This window comes from Etheostoma spectabile, chromosome 13, assembly GCF_008692095.1.
Source record: "Etheostoma spectabile isolate EspeVRDwgs_2016 chromosome 13, UIUC_Espe_1.0, whole genome shotgun sequence".
NCBI classification, from domain to species: domain Eukaryota; kingdom Metazoa; phylum Chordata; class Actinopteri; order Perciformes; family Percidae; genus Etheostoma; species Etheostoma spectabile.
In genome coordinates this window covers 9,327,066-9,349,891 of record NC_045745.1, presented here as the reverse complement: position 1 = coordinate 9,349,891, position 22,826 = coordinate 9,327,066, and positions in this window count along the sequence as shown.

Sequence of the window (22,826 nt, the reverse complement as noted above, 5' to 3'; positions counted from 1 at the left end):
CACACACACACACACACACACACACACACATAACACACATTCTGTCCTGTATAGGTCTACTTAGTCTTAGACCATAAGACGAACAAAACAGTATTTATTTTTTGGGCTTTTCCCCCTTTTAATTTTTGACAGGACAGTTAGGTGAGAAAGGGCAGATGGGGAAGACAAGCAGGAAATTGGCACAGGTTGGACTCAAACTCTGGATCTCTGCGCCGAGGCACAAACCTCTCAGCACAGCGCACGCTCGACCACTGAGCCAACCCGGCCGCGACAAACCTGTTTTAAAGGAGGGAGGATTGTAGTGGCTCATGGCTCACTGGTTAGGTAGGAAGCAAAAAGTGTGTGTGTGTGTGTGTGTGTGTGTTTATTGGGTGGGAGGGGAGATAGAAATCACACCAAAGCAAAAACAGGAACTGACAGTGGGAACTGCCCATTTTCACTGTGTCCTTGGGGTTGCTGGTGGAGCTCTGGCGGCAGAGTCTGAAGGTGAGTGGTGTCAAGAAAAAACAAGAGCACACGGAACACAAAGAACAGCCAAGAAACCAACAAAAAGCTAAACTGACATCACATTACTGTCACCGTAAAGACTAACTCATCATCCAACCACTTGACCGTCAGTGTCTTTACCTGACTCATTGGTTGGACCTGGACGTGGACAGCCAATCAACAACTATTTTGTTTCTGTGGTTATGTCCTAGAGCAGGGAGCTTCAACCGGGGGGGTGTCTTAACATGCGTCCAACACATTACTGACAAATAGTACTCCCCACTGATGGTAATCTTACTGGCCTGTAGGTAAAGTAGTCACTAGTTATCCTAAGGGTTGTGCCACATGTGTGTTTAACATGAAATATAATTTATAAAATAATGCAAACAATTATTTGGCCATTTTCATAGCTGAGGATACAATGCAAAAAGGTATGGTAGAAAAAACAAGGTAAAGCACCATGTCATGGTTGATTTTAATTAGTCACACACAAAAACTGCCCTGTGCAGGGCTCTACCACATCGCAATCACAATTATTAAACAGATCATTTTTGTGTGGGCATGTGTTTTGAAAAGCAGCTTGTGTCTGCCTGTCAGTCTGTCAGTGCAGTGGGCGGGTTCCCGTTGCTTCTCCGTCTTTATTAATGTTGTGCTTCTTATCGTTGTAAAGCTGCTTGCTGTTACCTGCTGTCATTTGTTCCTTCACTGGCAGAGTCTGCCCTCATTTTTCTGCCTCATAGATGCATCCTGACAGCCAAACTGGTGACCTGTCACATCTGAATGATGTTCTACGATCGGGGAGAGCAGGGGAAAATCTCTGTTTGTTTTTATAGCAACACTATGTAACTTAGCTACCCACCGCTTTGTTCCCCCTACAGGTTGTCTCATTGGAACTACAGCTCGCGCTAAAAGTTACTGTTAGCTTTTGCTACGTTTACACCTTGCAGTCACACTACTCTGGCGTTTCCAAGCCCCAAAACTGGAGACATTTGAAAACACTTCTGACCCCGTTTTGGTTAGGAATCTGCCAGGTGGAGTTCCAGTCTCAACGGCCGCAAACGGAGACCTTTGGTAACAGCAACACTGACGCCAATGTTTCGCCGCCTAATTGGGTCATGAGCTCTCGTTCTCTCGTTGACATGGCACCTACCAGCAATGGGCGGAGTATACACCCTGCCTCCTGCTCATGTCTAGTGCACGAACATGTGAACTGGGTCACAAGTCTGATTGCGTGTTCCGTGATTGGCCACCTCAGCGTGACATCAGACTGCACTTTTCACTCTCGACTTTTCGCCGCAAGCCCGCTGCATTTTTTTCTCGGCTCCCCCCTGCAACCCACACCGTTGCAATGATTGCAATGGAAAGACCTGCGTGTTTGCACCATCTGACAGCCACCGCCGCCAATGTACCACAGGCCCTGGTCCTGTGGCAGAAAACAGAAAATCTGGTCTGTGGAGAGTACATTTGCTTGGTTTGCTGTCCTTGGGTGTGCTGTACGTGGCAGAGTGGGGTGAACAGTGGTCAATTAATCCCCCGTGGCTCATTGTACCCGGGCCACCCGGTGGGTTAATCCAGCCATGCTGAAACAGCCTTGCAGCCTGTTTGCGGCTGCTGCAGGGAGTTCTGAGCATTTACAGGTTTGTAAGTGACTTTTGAAAGCCGGAAACCTTTTGGCTCCATCAGGGAAAGTAATATCTGAGCTATTGCATGTGATCTCATGTATCAACACCTCCTACAGACATCGTCGTTTTGTTCTGTGGGGTTGTGAAAATCTCAACTTCCTTTAATTTATAAAAGCCAACGTTTTTGACATGTGGAACTACAATCAGTGTGGACACCAAAACAATCACTTCATCCTTCTCTATTTCAGTTTTTTCTCTCTCTCAAGTTCACCAACCTTCCTCGCATTTTCTCATTTTCATTCCTTTCTCCATTTGGTTTATCTGGTCCCATTAGTCTCCGCTCTCCCCTCTTCTCTCCCCTTTTGTCGCTCACTGCCTCCCTCTCTCTTTCTCCTCTATCACTATCATTTGTCTTCCTTGACTTGTAGTTCCTCTCTGTTTTCAAAGTGTGATGATTTCAGTGTCTAACGTTACTTTTGTTCTGTTTCATCTGGCAAAGTGGAGGTTCCTAGAGCTGAAATGATCCTCTCTCTCCTAGTAGACCAGCCTTTGCATCATTAGGGGGAGGATTTGGGGGAAACAAAGAAGCCCTCCTGAGAGAAACACATTCTAATGGCATGTGCAATGGTGTATAAAAAACATGTTCTAATAAGGAAAAATAACAAAAGAGGTGTAAAATATTTTGGAACTCAATTCTTCTTCTGCCAATGCAGAATGCAATGCATTTCACATCACTCCTATAACAATCAATCCCTTAAATTGACCATTAAAACCCTCTCACCTGTTTCTTACCCCCAATGTGTCTTGACATTCATTTTGAACAGTGTGCTAAGACGTGAGTATGCTTCCTACAATGTGATCTTTCAAGAGTGCCTGAAACTCCATTCACTCACAGCTTACGGACGTCGTAATTTGGGGTTTGGGTATGACAATTTTGTAACCGACAATCAGGGCCACTTTAACGCAGGAATTGGCCAGATGTGCAGAGACGACAGAGTAGAACGATTTGAACCTCTCTTTGGAGCTTTCTTTTGTCATTCTTCACACAACTACTGTCAATGTTCAAAACTGTCCATAAGTGTGTGCCACTGTGTTTTTTTCCAGGATCCATTGGGTCTCGCTTCGCTCTGTGACCGCAGGTTTTTCACTCCGTCATCTGGAACAGCTATAAACCTTTTGGCTTTTATACACATTTAATCGGACTTAAGTTTACCAGAACACAAGGATCAATCTGAAACGAAGAGTTCATTCATGCAAATTTACCGAGTCCAGCATAAAAGTCACAAACACAGCTGTAGATCCACAAACAGAATCTTGGTTTCCCTGGCAACTGACACTTTTAGCTGGTCTACCAAGACCTTGTCTAAAAATGAACACCCTTCTATCCTCTCACTTTTCAGTTTTTATGTTCTCCTCACGGGAAGGGGGGGGGGGGGTCTTCTTGTTTCTATGCAGAAACTGATATCTTCACAGACACACATGCACGCATGCAACCTTCAAACAATGCACCTCTGGGCCATAAACTGTTTCAAGACTTAAGCTTCAACTTTCTGTGCATCAGAGGTCATTTTAAACCGCTTCCTCAATGAATAACACCGCTCTTTTGCACCGATCACATGAACACATTTTCTTAATAAAACATTTCTACAGGTGCATTAAAGGAGACATTTGTGACAATCCTCATAGCAGAATGGTAAAGAGTGCAACCCTGTACATAGTGTCTCCATAATCTCACATGGGTAGAACTGTCATTTGAATGGGAGTAATACTGGCAGAAGTGGTGAAAGTGGAGCTTTGATATGTGGACGGAGAAAGAGAATGAAATTTCCAACCAGGTGCCCAAGTTTTTATATGCAGCGACTTGTTCAAGGACAGCCCCCCTTGCAGGTGGTAATGTTAAGGGCGGGAGAAGGCGTAGCACCCTTACGGTAAAGGACTTTAGTTTTGGAGGTATTGAGAGTGAGTTGGAGTTGGAGGAAACAACTCTTGTAGTAGACATGAACCCCTGTCAAACTTCCTGTTGTTTGCCCCATCCACCCCCCCAACCTGCCTTCTTATGCAGATTTTCAGTCTTTAAAACTACTCGCTACCGTTGCCGCTCTTCATGCTACGTCATCTTACAGCGCCGATGCGTTCCATACATGTTTGTCATAATGGAGGGTAACGCTCAAAGGAGATAAAAGTGTCATTTTGATATCTTTCTAGACTCAGTGGAGAGCAATTTTAATTTTAGGAGCAGCTGAAGAGGAGGGAAAAAGTGGCTGGGATGCCAGGAGGATAAAAGTCCATGTCACGGCAGTCAGAAGAGAATGAAGGAAAAGAAAAATAGGAAATTCTTACTGATAATGGAAACAGGTTCAAAGGGAGCATTGGTTTCCTAAAGGCATCTTCAAAGTCAACGCAGGAAAAAAATGATAGTCGACCTCTGCCAGGTCAAATCTTCCAGTATGTGACTGTGAAGCAAAGTATGAGATATGGGAAGTAGAGTGGAATTTGTAAAATGGAGAGTTTATAAAAAAAACTGGCTTTAGTGCTGAGGGATGCTATTAGCCGCAATGCTCTTCTTCTTCTTCTTCTTCTTCTTCTTCTTCTTCTTCTTCCTCCTCTTCTTCTTTTCTATGACGCTATATGTCCGAGCAACTGACAGATGTAAACAACTCAAAAGTGTAAAGCATTACATTTCAGAGGCAGTAATATTGTAATATAACTAATTACTCTAAAATGTCTAGTAATGTAGAAAAGTATTACATTTTGGAAGTAACTTACCCAACACTGTTACTCTGTTAGTTCCAGCTTGGGCTGTTCCCGGTCAGATCTAGTTTAATTAACTGAAAGGGAAAGCTCTTTATAAAAATGTAAGTGTTTAATAGTATAATGCTACAATACAAGTGTTTGGGAACTACAGCATGGATGAAGTGGGGTTAAATTGCTAGACTTGTTAGAACAGCTTTTACAAAAAGAGTCCCGGCCAAGTGTGTTAGGGTTAGACGCTAAAGGGTTAGATGCTAAAGGAGACTTTTTGCATCAGTAACAAAAGCTAAAAGGCACCTGACCAAGCTTCGCTTTGTGACGCGCTGGGAGTGAGAATGTGTTGGTTATACACAGTAGGGAACCTTGATGTACCTCTACATTCACATAAAAGTATGCATTTCTTCCTCTCCTGGTGCCTGATTATGTCTTTATCCTTTTCCTGTTTCTTCTCTGGGACTATCATGCAGAAAAAACCTCAAAACTGTAGTGAGGAGTGTATCTGCACTAAGTATTTCTGTATTGCTGATGCTATTTTTAACTCGCTCCACTGCCATTTCATCTCTCTCGGTTTCTTTTTTGTTCCAGCGAGGCCTATGTGAGTCTGTGTGTCGACGAGGCCGGAGGTTAGAGACCCTGCTGCTGATGCCAGCATGTAACACGTCTCTGCTCTCAATCCTCAGCTGGTTAGGTTGTTAGAAATGCCAGCCAGCTGATCCCAGAGGGGTGGAGCAAAGTGTCAGTTCCCACACACAGCAGTGTGAGAGGAGAAGAGATTGGTCAAGCGAGGGTTCTCACTCTTGTTCCCCTGTGTATCATATGTGTGCAGGATAGATCTCGGATAAACATGGTTTGTAATTTACATTTTTGTACAGTGTGCAGACACACTCAAATGCACATTGACACTTCAGGGGTCAGGGGGGAGGAGCGATAACTCTCTCTCTCTCTCTCTCTCTCTCTCTCTCTCTCTCTCTCTCTCTCTTACACACGCGCGCATGCACGCAAGCTTACACAATAAACATACATGACCCCTATTTCAGACCCTATTGTCGACACATTGCCACCCATCTATCTGCTGTTGTTGTTAGTTAGAACTGCAACGTCTCCAATTCATTTCTGCCCGGGGACTTTTTGGCAGTTTTCCATTATTGGTACCCGCTCGACTGCAACACACACACAGAACGTCAAAGGTGTGTTGTTTTTGATTCTCTGCGTGTTGCCAAAGCCAGAAGGCAAATTAGTTGAACCTGGAGGCAGCAAAACCAAAAAAATGCAAGGCAAACTATTTCCCGATAAACATAGCGGGTTTGTTCAGGACCCGCCAGAACGTCTGTTGCTAGCAGTGATGACGCAGTGATTAGTGACGATTCTCTCCGACCAATCAGTAGTCTGCAGGTGTTCCCGTCACCTTTTGGTATCGCCTCAGCTCGCTTGGAACCTCAACTGAGGTAGTACTGCAAAAAGTACCTGTTACAAGGGACTTTTTTTCAAAATGAAAAACCAAAAAAGGCGAGCACAGTCGAGGAGAGAAAAACACCATCTCATTTAATCTCGTCTAATTTCTCCATCCCCTCATTTACTGTCATCTCTGAACCGTCAAAGATAGGCCTAAACAATGACAATTATAAAAGACGCATAAACACCACCTGTTAGTAAGAAGGCACACTCTCCAAACACTGTTCACCAATCTACCATCCTCTGTAAGACTATTCAGGGCTTTATGACACTGCCATGCTGTTGTGCAGAGCCACAAGAAGGAATGCTGCCGTTTTCCTGAAACACCAATCCTTCATTGGAGTTTTCAAACATTCATTTATTATTGAACACAGTAGAAGCTGTTTTCATACCACACGTCTCCATTAACTGTGATGTACTGTTTTCTGTTTAGACGGTTCACCTATTTAATGTGGGTTATAACCAATGATCTCAACCAGGTCCAAATGTGCAAAACATTTTTGTAGTAGTTTTTCCTGTTTTATTTTCTTCTTTCTTCCATATTTTGCTTGTTTCCCTGGCATTTGTTCACTCTTTCCTGTTTCCCAGTACCATCCTTGTGTAGGTTTTCATGCTTCAGCTTCCTGTTTTATTTTGTAGTCTCTGTTTCTCCTGTGTTATGACTTGTTTGACTTCCTGCCTTGTGTGTTTTGTGATTGTCCGCCCCGCCCTGTGTTCCACCTGTTCATCAGCCCTCTGTCCCTCTTTACCTTGTATTTAGTCCCTGTGCTTTCTTTGTCTCTTGTCTCTTGTCTATCCCTCTGTCTTACTCTATGTACTTGTATTCCTAGTGCCAGATTTTCACCTGCTTGCTGCAGGACACCTTTTGTTTTTAAGCCGCTTTTATTCCATCTGCTTGAAGATGGAAAACAAAAGGTGTCCTGCAGCTGCTTTTATTTATTTGTAATAATCCTTCAAAACTGTCTGGCTGCCTTCTCGTCTCTACCCTGGTTGGTTCCAAGCCTGCACAACTCTGACACCACCGGGGGTTAAATTGGGCCAGGGCTGTCCAGGGCTCAGCCTATGCTCTTCTATGTCATCAGGGGACGCTTAACTTGGACATATTTTTACACTTTTCTCTGTCTTAATAATTCAAACAATCATAACTATTTAGCTAAAGAGAACAGTCTTAAAATTAGATTTGTAAGCATCAGAAAATTCCCAGGGTTTCCATTTTTCTGTCAATGGGTTTCCTTAAATGCTACCGAGCTGATTAGCAACTTCAGTCGAGGTGGGGGTAATGCACCTTAACGCTGGTTGCCACCTCCCATGAAATGGCAGAAACACCATGTCTATGTTTAATACAGAGACACAGGAGAGTGCACCTGAAGACTGTATTGCCATCAGCTGTAGTTTGGTGCACCGCCAACAGAATCTAGAAGGACTTTAAAAAAGTGTTCTGGTGTTCAGAGCAAAGGGGCTTTCTCACCTGGTTATATTTTATTTACACTTTGTCAAGTTATATCAATAAGATTGTCTGCCAATGCCAAACCCTGAAACCACAGAGTCGTCGTCCCCCCCCCCCCCCCCCCCCCCCCCCAATACACAGAAACACAACAAATCCCAATTGAATCCCTGGAGGCCACACTGACTAAAGTCAGGGAACATTGCTGCTTTAGACCATTTCTAAAAGCTGTCCAGTGCTCCCCCCCCCCTCACTTTGCACAGATAGTGTACCAACTAGAGCAGAAATAAAATTATAAAGCAAAACTGGAAATGCTGTCATTTGACCGCAGTTGTACAACACACGAGAAAGATCTGAGAGGAAATCTCTGGAGGCTCTGCTCACTCAGCCACGTGGTGATGAAGCATGACACAGCCATCGTTGTGTGTGTTGTTTTTTTAAATGCATGCGTACCACTTTTGAGTTTCCTATGGGTGGACCACAAACACAAAGTGAGTTAAGTGTCATGATATCAGGCTTTTTTCCGTCCAACTATAAGGCTCAGGCGCAGCACCTAATGCTGACTTTACACCAAATGACTTTTCAAGCGATTCCACTGTTGCTGAATATTTTCCAAAATTGGAATGAAATCCTGAGTCTTTGTTTTTGTTCCAACAAAATCAAACGTGTTTGATGTTATCAGAAGTTTTGTTGTGAAGTTAAATTACGTGAACCAGTGGGTGCTCTGATGTGGTCCGCTACGCCTCATCTAATAAATGTAATAACAGCTGGTTATACAGGTCAATGCTCGATCTTTCACCCTGCTTTTGTTCCTTGTAAAGATACAAGATAGATAAATCAAATTAATTAAGATCTGTACTTTGACCCTCTTGTTGTCTTCCCGTCAAAATTAAACTTTTTCTCACGTTTTTGTCCCTTTTTCAACACTTTTGACGCTTTTTGAAATGTTCAACACTACGTAACACTAACTTATTAACTTTAGTTTTACAGTTATTTTTTGAATTTCTGGTCAATAAACCTCATTTATGGGAAATTATACCTAATGTTTGAGTTAGAAAAGCAGAAATTAGGAATTATTTAGACTAAAATTAAAGGAATGGATGTTGATGGATAATCACAGACTGGAATATGTCAACTTTTACTCAATACTATTTCAAAAACACTTCAACTTGTTTTTTAACTGCTATAAAATAGAATAAGACCCAAAATTAATGAAAGTAGAGATTTGTACTTGGCAAAGAGCGTTGGAATCAATCATGTTATTTTGGGGAATTAAAACCCGAGGACAGCATGAGTACAACATATATATATATATATATATATATATATATATATATATATATATATATATATATATGTAGAATATTTCCACAGTTCAGTTATTGGCCCCTGAGTTCAGTTTGATTGTTTTCAATTTGGTAAAGTAATTTATACACATATTCACAACTGTATTGGTGTTGATAACATCTTTGATAAACTGCTAATAATTGAATCTGTACCCTTACCAATTCCCAACATGTGCCAGACCGTAGAACAATAGAAATCCCTGGGATCTGTTCACAGTTGCTGGCCAGACGCTGTGTTATTCTCTGAAAGCCGTCTGCTCTCGGGCCAAGGTGGTTGGGCTGTTCTGGTGCTGCTTTGATAGTAGTGAGGTGGGATGCAGCGCACAGCTGTAGCTGGAGGAGGTGTGTATGTATAAGTGGTGTGTGTGTGTGTGTGTGTGTGTCTGAGAGAGAGATCCCTGAGCCCGGTTCTCTTGGGCTGGAGGCTTGAGTTGGACAGACAGACGGACGGAGGGGGGTTGATTTTGTTGTTGTCGAAGTAGATCCCTGAGGTTGGAAAAGCCGGTTGCACCTGACCTCTGACCCCCCACCGACACCTCTGGCACACAAACACACACACAGGCATGCCTAAAACGACACACACATCCAGAGGTATGCACTGGAACACACAACACTACTGAAGTACTGTGCCCATGCCTGCATGGGCAGAGATCACAAATGCACATATAAAACCTGACACACACACACACACACACACACATGAGTAATTTATGCCCCAGCTTGCGGGCCATAGAGACAAAAAGAGAAAACTTCACTTCAAATTTCTATTGATTTCATTCCGTTTTTATGTTGTTTGTGTGTTTGACGCGAAAATGAAAGGCATTGCAGTACGGTCGTGTTCTTCTTTTTCCTCTCTGTCTCACTTTTTCCGCCTTATTAAAAATGATCCTAATAGCATGGATGTTGAAAAGCAGTTTGTCTTTATTTAGCTGGCAGATTTTGTTTTTACAGGAGTGAAGAAAAAGAAAATATATAGACCACGAATACACAAAGTTATACATCACAGAGACACAAAACAAACCATAAAACTCAATCACTGCTACATGGTTTAGAAGCCAATAAAGTAGGAATCGAGGGCAATATGATAAAAAGAGGCACAAATATATTTATTGCCATGCCAGAGAAAATAATCCAAAAATACTAAAATTCTGCACATGTCCATCTCCAAACCACAGGGTTCTATCTCGCACTTGGCGCAGCGCAGCACAAAGCCCGACGCAAGTGTCTTTGCTACTTTAAGACAGACGCAGTTGTCCATTTCCCGTCCAGTGCCCCTGTCATTTAAATAGCAAATGCACCCATCTTTGTGCCCATGGGCGTGCTGGTCTTACAGGGAGGTGTGTTCAGGTGCATTCTGGGCTTGTTGCTATCTTGCGGCAGCAGAAAGTGATCACGCCATTGACCAACTCAAACCTGGTCTGAAGTCAATAACGCATTTCACTGAGTTTTAACAGCACATTAGTAAAATGGGCCTTGGTTCGTTCACAGCACGCACACACTGGGATACACAGCAGCACACACACATGCAGAAGATTAAAAAAATGTAATATTTCGGTGCAGCGCTGTGGAGGAAGGGTCCGGCAATGCGAGAGTGCACTACATGCAACAACTACTCTGTACTTTGTAAAGCCAGCAGCTGTACATACTGAAATTAAAAGGAAAAAGGATGCATTTTGGAAGCCTGGGTTTAAGTGTTTCAGCACAGATAATACTTACTAGTTTTGTTATAAACTTGCTGAGAGTTTCAAATCACTGAGCGGACTCTTTTTATCTAATTTCTTTCCCCATTTTATCTTCTCTTTTCTCTCTGTGATATCCTACCCACCCCCCATCGCTCATTTTTTTCCAAATTATCAGCCAGTACACTCTATTACAGTCCCTTCCTGATATAATTACAATACTCTCTTGCATGTCTCTCTTCTTCCCTTTTCCATATCACCCTCCATCGCTCCCACTCTGTCTCGCTGCCTCCCTCGTTCTGATTATCTTCTCTCCCCTCTTTCAGGCTCACAAATCTTGAAAATTGAGATCTGAAGTATGGCGATGCTGGAAACCTTGATACACGAAACAAATGTAAATAAATAAAATACACGGCTACCACTCTCAGTCAAATGAAGACACTCCTTTGACACAGAGAGGCGTGACAGCCTACCAGAGATTTCATTTTTGAGACCAAGTGGGTCCTCCACCCGCTTTACTCGGCTTAACATGTTCAGACACACTGGAGTGGAGTAGTATCTAAGAGAGCTGTATATTTAGGCGTTTAACACTCTGGGCCCTGAGGCCATTTTTACAGTTTAATTTCCGTCTGGTTTATTTTCTTAAAAAGCTTGTAAAAATCAACCCTGTTGTCTACAGTCAAGATAGAACATCATTTTTTTAGGACAAACTGGGCTATTGGAATATTGGGTTGCTGAGGTCACTTGCATGTAAAAAGGTTGTAGGGCCTTAAAGATAATAATAAATAAATAAATAAATAATAAAGAATCTTCCAGATTGTATTGATATCACAGACATATAAGTAAAACCTCTAAAACACTTCTCATATGTCTTGGGAGTCACACTGTGAAGAAATAATCATTATAACTTATACAGTTGACAAAATACATGCATTTTTTCCTAAAAGTCAAGACGTTTTGCTCTCATGACATTTACTTATGCCATACTAATAATAATGTCCAAATCGATAGAGTCCAAAGGCCTTTTTGTCCCTTCTGGCCTTCCATACAAGAGTTTGCCTTTATCTCCATATATGGGCATGTACTTCCTGAAACAATAGACGGGACAGACAGGGCAGACGCTGAGGAGCGATCTAGCGGAAGAAACGAGCCAAAACGCGATGAATTATGGACATGAAGTGGACCAATCTGATATAACAGTATGGATTTAAAGCCCAAAGAGCTGAAGTTCCAGGCTGGAAGAAAATCCCGTAGAGGCTAGAAAGACCCGGAAAAGCCGCCGTAAACGAAATCGTCAGGATTAAACAACACGAAAGTGAGTAAATCGCTCGTATGGTTCAAAAGGTATTAAACTATGAATCAGAGGTACTTTTTTACTCGTGGGCGAGTGTCTCGGGCTCAGAGGGTTAACCCCATGCTTTGTTGCAGAGTGTAAATTGGAGTACTGCATCGCAGTACTCCAATTTGCAACAGTTAACTTATTGAGCTTTTCATAAAAAAGCAGGTCTGGGATGTTTTTTACAGAAACCCAACAGTTCCCAACAGTGTTCTTTTTAATTCCCCAAAATAACACGATTGACTCCACACAACGCTCTTTGCCAAGTACAAATCTCTACTTTCATTAATTTTGGGTCTTATTCAATTTTATAGAATTTGGAGAAACAAATGGAAGTGTTTTTGAAATAGTGTTGAGTAAAAGTTGACACATTCCAGTTTGTGATTATCATCAACATCCATTCATTTAATTTTAGTCTCAATAATTCCTAATTTCTGCTTTTCTAACTCAAACATCAGGTATGATTTCCCATAAATGAGGTTTGTTGAACATTAATTCCAAAAATAACTTTAAATTAAAATTAATAAGTTAGTTGTAGTAGTGTTGAACATTGAAAAAAGTGTCAAAAGTGTTGAAAAAGGAACAAAAACGTGAGAAAAAGTTCAATTTTGACGGAAGACAACACGAGGGTCAAAGTACAGATCTTAATTAATTTGATTATTCTATCTTGTATCTTTACATGGAACAAAAGCAGGGTGAAAGATCGAACATTGACCTGACAAATATTGGAAAAAAAAGCGTCAAAAGTGTTGTTAAAGAGACAAAAACATAAAAAGTTAAAAACATCGATTAAAAGCGTCAACAAAAGAGTTGATTTTCAATTTTGTCGGGAAAGACAACACGAGGGTTAAGAAAATGCTTCCTGTCAGGCCCTCGCCAGAATAAAATCAAACTAAGCGTGGACTGGACTGGCATTTACATTTCGATTTCTTACATTATCCACAGTTGAGTCAGTTCTCCACATGGCTCAGGATGATTTCATGCATATCCATCCAGCGGAGCACCCCCGCCTCACAGATCGGTGCTCACATGCACGGCTGCAGCCAACTGCACAATGCACATGGAGCATTTAACTCTTTACTGGATGTTGTTGTTGGCTTTGTTTGAAGAAAAAAAGACTATTAGTATAAGAAATTGCAAAAGATAGCCTAAAAGAAAAATGATTAATCCTAGAAGACAAAAAAAAAGGGAATTTCCCCAGTGTGTGATCTATAAAGTCTAGCCCATCTTATCTTAAAAACACACATTGACATTTGACAGAATCCAACAGAAAGCTGAGAATTAATCTGACTTTTTATACATTACATTTCATTCAGCTGGTGCTTTTATCCAAAGAGACTTTCAACCATGAAGGTACAAACCCAGAACAGCAAGAATCGCATAGAAGAAGTACTTTAGCTGCAAATAAGCCAAACTACAAAGAGCCAAATGTAAGTGCCTTCATGTAAGTGCCTTCATGTAAGTGCAGTGCAAGTAGAAATGTACACGTTTTAGTTTTTTTAGTTTTTTTAGAACCATCTTCTTAGCCAGAGTGCAGTTGGAAGACGTGTTTTTAGCCTCGTGTATGTCCTCGGGTCAAATTCAAACCGTTTTCAAAGTTTTTTTGTTTTTTTTAAATCAGAAAAATTGTCCGAGAAATGACATGGAAGCATGTTGTCTGGAACCTGTGCAACGTTCATGGCAGGCAAAAATAATGATTACATGAATTTTGGGTGTTTTACTCATAGCACTTACTTACTTTCATAGCATTTGAAAAAACAACCGTAATTGGTTATAAAACAGTATCCTGACTGAACTAAAGGTTCACTCAGCATCCTCTGATGTAAACTATTAGTCAAGACAATTCTTAATTTCTGCTTTTTTTTTAAACTCATAAATTAGGTATAATGTTATTTAAATGAGGTTTATTGACCAAAAATTGAAAAAAATAAAAAGTTAAAAAAAAAGGGAAAAACGCATAGAAAAAAAACCCAGAAAAATGTCTTTGTTGTATATAATATTTGTTTAAACACATTTATTAATTGGCAATTAGCTGCTGTATGTGTAGGCCAACCCAACCCCAGTGTGTGCCCATATACCATAAAGAAGTCTGATGGAAGTGGTTGGGTGGAGGATGACGCTGTTTCCTCCGCCAAGGAGGTTACGTTTTTGGTTTGTTTGTCCGTCAGCGGGACACTGGCCCGATTTTCATCACTGATTGGTTGAAGGGTGTAGCATGGACAGAGGAAGAACCAATGACATTTTGGAGCGGATCCGAATCACAGAGCAATTCAAATAAAATAAGTTCCCGACTGTGAAAACGTCCACTCTGCATCGACACTGTGAAGGCGTTCCTTGGCGGAGGTCTGCGTTCTCTGACTGCACTTTCAGTTCTGGGTTGTTTTCCCAATTCGTGTGTGTGTGTGTGTGTGTGTGTGTGTGTGTGTGTGTGTGTGTGTGTGTTTGTGTGTGTGTGTGTGTGGTGTTGTGTGTGTGTGTTGGGTGTGTGTGTGTGTGTGTGTGTGTGTGTGTTGTGTGTGTGTGTGTGTGTGTGTGTGTGTGTGTGTGTGTGTGTGTGTGTGTTGTGTGTGGTGGTGTGTGTGTGTGTGTGTGTGTGTGTGTGTGTTCATGGCCTCCACAGAGCTCTTTGTCTTGTCACTCGTGTCGCATGTCTGAAGATTTTCCCCCTGCCCAGGCGAAGCAGCGGCTGCATAATTCAGGCGGAGCAACGAGAGACTCCCACAATGATTGAACATAATGACGTGTGAACCCATTAGCGGCTAATCAGAAACAGCAATGGAGCTGATGATGATGAAGACGATGCCGGTGAGAACTTCATCGCAATCATCAACCCCCTCTGAAAAAAAAAGAAAAAAAACACTCATTCTGCTTTCTAAGGAGTGGGATTGAATTTGAAAAAGCAAGGAGTTGAAGGAATCCTGCTGCAGTGCGTTGCTGCATGCGCTCGCTGCTGCTCGCACAATTACAGAAATACCGACATGATACAGCAAGGTGTTCATGAATAATGCATCGGTACCACAGGAGGAGATGTGCTGCCTTTTCACTTGTTGAACGAGCACGTTCACTTTCACTTTTGTCTTTATTATTCACTCGTGTGAAAGAGTTGCCGTGACTGCTGATGCAGTTTAATCTCACCGGACAAGACAGCAACCCGAAGATTTCTAGTGAACCGTAAGAGCAAATTCTATTCTTCGAAACATTCTGCTTTCGCAAAATATTGTGTGGTTTAGAGAAATGTGCTAATATCACACAAAGACAAGTCGACCAATGTGGTAAGCAGGGATTACATTAGATTAGACAATACTTTGTTCATCCCACAATAGGGGAAATTCCCTTGTCACAGCAGCATTTTTCTACATTAAAAAACAACAAACCAATAAAAAAGCAAACAAACAACAAACAAACAACAGACAAACAAAGTGCAAAAAGTACTGAATGAATGTAAAGTGGCTTAATATAAAAGTTAAATTTTTAGGTAAAGTTAGGTGGCCATAGTACAAAAATATTGCAATGTAAGTGACATGAAAGGGATGCACCAGATCCAGGATTCGGCAGAATGTTGGACTTTCTTATTTTATTTTTGGGCTTTTCCACCTGTAGTGGACAGGACAGCTAGGCGAGAAAGAGGGGGAAGACCAGCGGGAAATCGTCACAAGTCAGACTTGATTCCTGGACCTCTCGTTGAGGCTTAAGCTTCAAAGTATATGTGTGCCTGCTCTTCCCACTGAGCCACCCCGGCCAGAGAATTCAGGACTTTTTGACAGGGTTCGGTTTCTGCTGAACCTTTAGAATTATTTTCCACCACACTAGGCTCCGCTGGGCGACGTAATGACGGGATGTTGATTACAGGGAGGTGTTTACGCAGGTGGAGCGTTCAATGCAGTAGGCTGTGAGAAAGTGAGAATGGAACTTGTGAGCTGAAAAAGTGACGGTTGGCAGCACTTTCAAGTTTAATGTTCATGTTCATGTTCAGTCTGCAATATCGCGTTGTCTTGTGGTGACGAGGACCCTGAACAATACACAACATCGCCGCTGTTACAATATTTACGCATGAAACATCTGAAAGAATTTGAGTTGTGCATGAAGGAATCTACAGACAGCAGCCAACATGCAGCAACTTAGATAGATAGATAGATGGATGGATGGATGAATAGATAGATAGATAGATAGATGACTGTCATTCCATATCACAACAGAATTCAGATGATCAATCACTCACTTAGCAGCATAAATAGGATAAAAAGTGACAGTGTCAGCAACTATAAATAGTTAAATATTGATACGACTTCTGTCATATTTGATTCTGTGTTTTGCTGCGTGTGTCTTGTGTTTTATTTTGTTTTCACATGCAAATAGTGCTGTGCATGTAGCTTGGAGATAATTGGTGGACGCAGTCGTGCCCAACCCCTGAGTGGCTGCAGCTGGGGATCTACCGGATATTTAAAGAGGCAAGATGGCGGCCGTCAGTGGGCAGCAGGCATTCCTCATCCTCTTCATCATCATCCTCCTCCTCTCCTCCTCCTCCTCCTCCTCCTCCTCCTCCTCTCCTCCCAATCGACCACGCTTTGTCTTGTTTCAGTTGTTGGTTAGATTAGATACTTTTTGTTTCAATATCAAGGGCGGACCGCAGGTGTGTTATTTGAGTTTTTCTGCTGTTTAATTTAGTTAGGGAGGGAAGACATTTTGGCCATATTTTGGTTCTTTAAGTTAATGTCTTTTTTTTTAGACAGGGTTGTTTTGTTATTTTAGTGGTAGGCCACCCTGAAGCCTTATTTAAGTTATATACTGTATATCTGTTTAATTATGAGGAACATGTTGCGTCCTAGGCCCCCCTTAGACTGGGGCGTAACAAATATAGAGTACAAAAAAGTACTAAAACCCGAATAAGAAAACCAGTCCTTTTTTCACACACAGTATGGTTCAAATCCAACTTGGGTTATTCTTTCAACCTTTCAGCCTTTCAGCAGCTCATTTATGGCACTGGGAAAAAAGAAAAAGCCTGGCTGAGGGTCGAAGGTCAAACAGGATATAGCCAGGGGTGTGTAGGGTCCGCTCTGATGCTTACTGCTCTTCTCTGCAGCCTATTGGTGTGTATGTGCTCGAGGCTAGGGAGAGGGGCACCAATGGTTCTCTGGGCTGTTTTGATTACCCACTGCAGGTCCTTTCTCTCCTCAGTGGTGAAGCTGGATGCCGGCCCACTCTCTATTGTGCACTTGTAAAAAAATACACATATATTTTTTAGGTCGGCAACCGACTAGCTGCGTGGCGTTTCTGTTGCGTGGATTTTTCGATGTCTTTGCACATCAGAGATGTGTCTGACGTTGCTAGGCTACAGGGAGGGAGGTGCCGACAGGCCAGTCCAATATACAGCCTACTGATTTGATTACAGCAAAGACACAGTATATATTATTTAATATTATAATATTTTGAGCATTTTTAGGCCTTCATTTTTACAGGACAGATAAAAGAGGGTATTAAAGAAGGGAACGACATGCAGGAAAGGGCCGCAGGTCGGAGTCGAACATGCGGCCGCTGCGTCGAGGAGTAAACCCTCTACACATGTGCACCGGCCCTGCCAACTGAGCTCTCCTGGCCACAAAGAGGCTACAGTATTGACAGGTGCGACGTTTGAAAATCAATATATTTTTTACATCATTTTTGCATTTATTTCAAAACCTAGAGACTTTCAAACATTAAAATGTGATTTATTGTATGTATTTGTGTCAAAATGACATATAAACATATTTTATGATTCTATTTGGCCTGGAAACGCATCCAACATGCTTGCGTGTTGCATGAAAAATAGGTGTTGGTTCCATTTCTAGCATGCACGCGTTTTCGGTGCAGCTTGTGCAGCGCGTGGGACGTGCGTGTCACGCAGGCAGTGAGCAAGCTCGGAGCTGTTAACATGGGAGCCGAATCAAAAACAGACACGCCACGCAGCTGACACGCTCACGCCACGCAGGCAGTCTGTGGCCGGCCCTGGGTTCACAGGTAAAGAGTCTCAGCTGAGCCTTAGAGTTCACTAAGGAGACAATCCCAGCTAAAAACGTGTGTTAACGAGGCGACCATTACCACTGGGCCTCGGGTCACTCACGACCCAAAGCCACAAACTGCTGTGGAAGTTGTTTACTTCGTTCTTTTTTGCATTGCTTTAAACCAATCACAACCATCTCGGGCGGTGCTAAGCTCCGGACAGAGAAACGCTGGCTCCCTTTAATGTGAACTAAGAGGAACTTTTTTTGGTGGAACATTTGGTGGAAGTTTTGTCTTAATTCAGGCCTATGAAGTTCATGGTAATACACACTCCTGTACAGTTGGTGGGGGTATAATACAAAAGTAGTAATCTGCCAAATAAAAGAAGATGAAGAAGAAAGGAGACCGTAGAGCACGTTATTATATGTAGTCTTAAATACCTTCAAGCCAGACAACGATTGATTTCACAACTTGGTGATAACCAGATGAAATTCAATTTACATGATTTACCGCACAGAGATTCTGGTGAAATTTGTTTTCATTTTTTATTTTAATTTTTTAAGATAACTGGGTTATTGAAGAGAATTTGAAAAAGTGTAGGTTCACCGCTTGATCTACACTCCAGTCCAGATGGTGGCGGTAACGCACCAAATAGCTGGTTGCCATCGCTACTCAAAACAAGAAGAAGAAGAAGAAGAAGAAGAAGAACCACCACCTTTGGCTTTTGCTCAGCCGTACAACCTGGACTGGAGCAAGATGTTTCAGAGTGGTAAGTTATTTAAATGTTAACAAATTAGTCTTTCATAAGTTTCAATATTTTAATCTCTGTCTCTTGGACAAGGAGATACAATCGTCTGAACTCTAACTAGCTTGGTTTGAGGGCGGGTCACGCTAGCAGCTAGACGAGCATTAAAACGCGTTACAAAGTGACGCAGGTTTGTCTCTGAAGTAAAGGCTGGACCACAACAGGCTGCTTGGAGCAGTGTTTTCTGTTGGAGGTGGTGAGTCCCTTTGGGGGGGACTTTGGGCTATTTTCCCTTTTTAAACCCATAATGTGCACAAAAAAGATACATAACACAATAAAGTAAGGGGGAAAGCCAAAAAGCCTAATATGAGCACTTTAAGCTTAAAGAGGGGGTTCAGTGGAGCTGCAGGGTCAGTTGTAGTTCTCTATACAGTGGGGACGCTTTCATAAAGTCGTCTCCTGAAAACCTCTGTGGGTGCAATATAACTTTTAAGGAATTGTAAAAGTAAAACTGTATTATTAGTAGTAGTAGTATTTCTTTTTTTTTGGTTTCAAGCCATTGCAGACCAAGAACCATCATGCCCCAGCCCAGTCACATGGCAGTTGGTGACATGGTGACGTTACTTAATCTGTTGATTCGTGTACGGGACACACTTTTTAGTTTTGTTTGTGGTGGTGAGCATGAATTTTAAACTAATTTATTTCCTTGGAAGGGGTGGGGAGGATGGGTCAAACCACACAGGACTCTCACCCCGGAGACCGGGGATCGCATGGGGGGTCCTTTCCCCATTCTTCTTCTCCTAACCACAAACCGTCCCCTTGTTGTCACCAGGGTGGCTTTCATTTTTTTTTTTTTTTTTTTTTTTTTTTTTTTTTTTTTTTTTTTGCTGTTGCTGCTATGCTGCTACTGTAACACAGATTTTCCCCGTCGTGGGATAAATAACGTATAATCTATCTAATCAATTTCCCCCCGTTGTTGCGTCCCCCAGAGACCACGGATTGTTGTCCCGGCAACCGTTGTTCATTTTGTGGTGACCAGCAATAAAAAATAAACAATAAAATCGCGTCCCTGTTGACGAATCAATAGATCAAAATAACGTGAGTTCAGGTTGCGTGTTCAGCCCACAGTGAAGGAAACACTCAGTTCCTATACTGGTTTTTCAAAGAAATATCCTAAATCCTTGCTGCTCGGGCTGGGAACGACACACGTTTTTTTTGTGTGACAAACAATAGTTTCAATCATTTCTAAAGGCATGTTGCTCTGATGCACAATTGGCTCATGAAGAGATTGTTTCACAGTGCGAGCCACCGTCTGAGAATAGTCTCATCTTTTTATATGGAAATGACTTGGAACTCGTGTAATTTCCGTTAGTGCAGTTTGCGCTTTCCCCGACGCACAAACAAAACCTATATATTCCGCTTTATAGCGTCTGCATGTGTGCCACATCCGAGAGAGCATTAAGGCGACGTGTTTCCGTGCCAGCAAAACACATTACATGCATGCATAATGGGGATGAGTGTTTCTATACTGAAGCTGGACGGTTTCTATTCGCAACAAAACTCTATTTATCCATCTGTTTCACCATCAGCAGCCACAGCTCACTTTCACTTGCCAAGTACATCTTGACCGAGACATTAGCAAATGTTTCACAGTTATTGTAAATGTAATTGGGCTGTTCTTATATAGCGCTTTTCTAGTCTACTCTACCACTACTCAAAGCACTTTTACATGGTATATAAAATAAAATATACATAAAAAATAAATCTATTGTCTTATCTTTGAGTGCACATCATGCATTCATTTCTTTGGTAGTAGTATTAAAAGAGTAGATTTACACAGTTGGGACTAAATCAGTATGATTTTACATCAACATTATACACTCATGCATAATACATCACATATGTATGCATCAGTTGGACCGAGCTATGTGCTATCAAAATAAATATATTAATAAATAATAACAAACGTGAGCGAATGTATTTATGTATCGCTTTTCACAGATAAGAGATCACAAAGGGCTTTACATAAAACAAAGATAGATGTTAAAACAAAGCACAGTTAAATTCCCAAACGGGAAATTAAAGTGCAGAGAGGTCATCCAAAGGCTTGTTTTGTCTTCAACTGATTTTTTTAAAAAGAGTCCACAGAGACAGCGGACCGAATTGAGCTGACTTTTTTTCAATAATGTTGCCAATTACCATGGTTAAAAAGTGTAACTATTTTATTTTTTGGCACTAAAAAAAGACTCACGGCTGTCTTCACTTTGTTGCAAAGTCCATTTCCACATTCCCATTAATTCCCATATTCCCATTCATTTCCATATCAGTAAATATCACACACTCGTTTATCACATCACCTCTTATAGGAGATTAGCTTGTTGTCTAAAAAGTGATAACATCTGTACCATATTTATGACATTTTCCTTTTTCTCTATCAGGGGGTGCAGCTGAGCACATGACAGGGTTGAAAACTGAACAAATAGACCTGTTGTCATGCAAAGAAAGAAATAGTGTCTCACACATTTGGGCATTTTTGTCCCCTGTAATGATTCCGCATCCACGACCACGACTGGCTGGCCCTGACTCGTCAGTGGCGGATGGAACAGGGACAGCCAGCGGCCGGTTTAGACTCCGGCGATTTAATATCGACGGCTTAATAACTGCATGTGCCGCCTACACATGACGTTGGTTGGACTACAACAAAAGGAGGAAAAAAAGGGTTTCGAGAAATGTGTCACAACTACGGAAAGATTGGAGCCCGGAGCACTTTTTAAACTCCTTTTCTTCACCTTTTATCACTTTAAAAAAGCAGACTGATATTATTTTCATAACAAGTATTGATTAATTCTGTGCTATAGCCCTATCAGCAAATTAAGCAGTGTGCGAGTCATGGAAATATTTGCTCCTTAAGCATTTGTGTATCCGCGTGGGTGAAGTTGTGCGCGCACACACACACACACACACACACACACACACACTTTTTATATTTATGTTAATTATATGATGATAAAAAGACACAGATATACTGGTATTGGCATGTTTGTTTGAGAATAAGGAACAAGAAATTGCAATACCAAAATATTAGTAACTTGTAGGAAGTCATTCTTTTTCTTTAAAGAAAGTGTCGGTATACGATCCATTCTGCGCATGTGCAGATGATATCATGACGAACGCTGATTCACCATCTGTTCCCATAGACAGTTAAAGAAAGTCTGTTCGCCTCCACCGAAAACTTAACGTTAGTTTAGCCAACAGCTAATTCGGCTAACCGCTAGCTGAGACAGCGTGTAAAAGACCCTCAAAACTGGTGAGTTTAGCGAACGTAATTTCACGGACTTATGTTTTAAAAAAGAATCTTAATCTTTAACTGAAAGGTTGCCCTCCTTAGAAATCCTTTCCATGATGTTGTCAGACACTTAGAATATTAATCTGAGCCTGTCAGTAGCAAAACGAGCACTTTTATGAATGTAAATACAAGCTGGACCATTATCCCATTAACTTCCATTGTAGCTTGTTTCTCTGCTGCCGACTGCAGAGATCTCGTTTAATACTGCATCAATGTCAAAGGAAGATATGTCCAATAGTTTTGATTGTATCCGATACTCAATGAGCTGTTGTAGAAACAAGCCTGAAGCAATAAAGCAAAAGCTGTCAGATAAACGTAGTTCAATAAATCCATCATGGTTATCATCTGCTCGTGCGCAAACATGTTGCACATGCGCAGAACGGATCGTGGAGGCAGGACGGATCATAGACCAACAGAAGGTTTTGAGGACTAAATCTACATCAGCTTATCCATCATCTGGTTTTTTAACTAACTGAAACATCGTGAAAATGACATCAGCCATTATTTAGTGTGGCACATGTATAAGTAACTAATTCTGACAGCAAACAACAACTAGAGTAGTTCACATTACATGATCAAAACACAAGATTATGAAAAATGAAAGTCTATAAAGTTAATGTGTGTGTGTGTGTGTGTGTGTGTG